Genomic DNA, 2,711 nt, shown 5'->3' with positions numbered 1-2,711 from the left:
TAGAAATGGGATTGGGACAGCACTTCACCAGATCACGTGTTACCTTGGTGATGTTGCTGCAGGGCTGTGGTCAAGACCACCTTAGTCGGGTACAAGACAAGTCCAAGACCAGGACTCGTCGAGTCCAAGTCAAGACCGAGTCCAAAAAGGTTTGAGTCCAAGAAAAGACCGAGTCCAAAGAGGTTTGAGTCCAAGACATGACCGAGTTCAAAACGGTTGTAGTCCAAGACAAGACCAAGTCCAAAGAGGTTCGAGTCCGAATCAAGACCAAGTCCAGGACAGAAAAAAGGTCTTATGCAGGACAGTATCAAGACAATCATTTGGGGTTTCACTTTCCCCCAAATATTATTATCAACATAATAAAGACACCTGGACTCGGTCGAGACCAAAAGCCATATTGGGCAAGACCAGTGGCCGAGACCGAGCCAAGTCCGAGTCCAAATACTAGCGAGTCCGAGACAAGTCCGAGACCATAGAAAAACGGTCTCGAGCCCGGACTCGAGTCCAAGGCTGGACTTGAGTACTACAGCCCTGTGTTGCTGACACTTATTTTCATTTGAAGTGTGTTCCTGTCCACACGGCCAAGGCCCAGGAGACGGCTGCCTGATTTCACATTTATTCAAACTCTTGTTCTACAAGCTGGACAACAGGTCGCTCCGCTCGGTGGTTGTGTGGCGTGCTGTTGTTCATCTTTGTAATTTCTGGATTTCTCTATGGTCTCCGCGGTAAACGTCACAACGCTTTGAACTAGGGCTGGGCGAGATAAAGAAAATCAAATATCACGATATTCTTGACCAAATACCTCGATGTCGATATTGCGACGATATTGTATGGTTGACTACTGGTGCTTTGACAAAATGTTATTTATACATTGAGATTTTTTATAAAAATTCTCAATGACTTAGTGGGTAAAGGTAAATAGTAGAAGATCTAGAACAGTCTGGGAAGTTTAGAACATGACTTCACTTCACTGTAATGCAACCTGTAAAACCAGGTAAAGACAACACTTGTTACGATATATATCCAAAATCTGAGACGATATCTAGTCTCATATCGCAATATTGATAAAACATCGATATATTTCTCAGCCTTGCATTGAACTGTGGGTAATTCCCTTTGGCGAAGTCTGCATTATGCAGACTTACGGAAAGGGCTCGGTAGCGTGTACTCACACCCTCACGGTCTTTGAAATTGGACACTGGGACAACCCTAAGCCCTTACCGGTTTTACGAGAGCACGCACCAAAAGTCCGTGAGCCCGTGAGTCCGGACTTTGGGATTGGGCCACTACCTTGATCAGGAATGAGGGTGGATACACAGAAACAAAGACTCGGTCATGACTACAGCTGCAAATACCGATCATCTTCATGGTGGACTCATGTGTGGAGAGTCTAGTTGTTCGGGACTAAAGCATATTGTCCCAGGTAGGGGTGAGGGAAAAAATCAATAAAGCATGGTTTAGTAACGATCTTTTATTATACATGTTGGTCAGTTTGTCTGCTGGACATAGGGCTGGGCGATATGGAGAAAATCTAATATCACGATATTTTTGACCAAATGCCTCAATATCGAAATCGCATTGATATTGTAGTGTTGGCTATTGATGCTTTCACTAAGTATATGAGATTTTAGTTAAATAATCTTGCATGTCCGTTGTAATGGCTGCTGAAGAAGGCTAATTGTTTCTTCTCTTGTACATTCCAGGCCAACTAATGAGCTGTGAGCAAGAGCAGCTGAGGGTAAGTCCTGTCTGTATGACGGTATATTATATTATATATTATATATTATAAGAAAACACAGACACACAGTCTTCCAAACAACTACACACTTGATTCTACAAATTCCCTTGTGCATGTGTTTGATACATAAATGCCTTCATACACCTATCGGAGATTTATTAACGTGTGTATTTGTGTGAATATATGCCCATGCGATATGCAGTACTTATACAGTAGTACTTCCTACTGTACTTTCTATCAGTGATATACAAAAACACAAGTATTTTAACTTTTTAATTGATCAGCCACTGAATACTTAATATTTAACTATTTTACTTTTAAAACCATGTATCTGAATTTAGTTGTTCTGAATTCACGTCTTTGAAATTGAAATATTAAACTTTGCAATTTAAAAAAGATCTGAATTTAAATATATCTTTTTCAAATGGTCACTATTCCTGGGTAGCCTTGACGTTGCTATGCGACTTATTTCTACTTGGATTTTTTTGGATCTGAAGTTGATCAATTGCATTAGACTGATCTTTCATTTCATTTTTTTCAACTTGACTAATCACCAATCACAATGGGAAATTGGTGGGGGGGGATGAAACGTTAATGATCACTGCCGCCGCTGGTTGCTGGGCTGACAGTGGCTGGTTGAAAAAAATGTAAACCATAATTCCTTTTAAAGCTAATGGCCTAAGATCACCAAAGTGAAGATATTCAGGCTATGTTCTCAAAATCAGATCTTTAAGACAGACTGGCCGCACTTCTATTTGCAAGTGATCCAAAATCACCAACCCATCTGTATAGGTTGCTGTGGTAACGACGTAGGCGTCAGTGTAGCATTCCAATGAGGAAAGGTGAGGATTGGAGGTCCACCATTTCACCCTCCAATCGCACTGTCACGTTGCTGTGTAGAACTGTTGTTCTGCTTCATGTTGTCCTCTATAGCACTCTGCTAATAGCAGCATCCGTTATCTTCCGTCACTCT

The 2,711-nt window shown here is 41.4% G+C and overlaps 1 long non-coding RNA gene across 1 annotated transcript in view; it reads left to right on the top strand.

The window, feature by feature from the left end:
- Positions 1 to 1,740, top strand: part of LOC116703015 (uncharacterized) — a 17,500-nt gene extending 15,760 nt beyond the window's left edge. The window contains exon 3 of the long non-coding RNA XR_004335315.1: positions 1,730 to 1,740. This is a non-coding gene — a long non-coding RNA (uncharacterized LOC116703015). The remainder of the gene's footprint in view (positions 1 to 1,729) is intronic.
- The last annotated feature ends 971 nt before the right edge of the window (positions 1,741 to 2,711 follow it).

Source organism: Etheostoma spectabile, chromosome 15 (assembly GCF_008692095.1).
Source record: "Etheostoma spectabile isolate EspeVRDwgs_2016 chromosome 15, UIUC_Espe_1.0, whole genome shotgun sequence".
Taxonomy (NCBI): Eukaryota; Metazoa; Chordata; class Actinopteri; order Perciformes; family Percidae; genus Etheostoma; species Etheostoma spectabile.
Note: the sequence above shows the minus strand (reverse complement) of the source record. Positions and strands in the feature narration are given on the sequence as shown.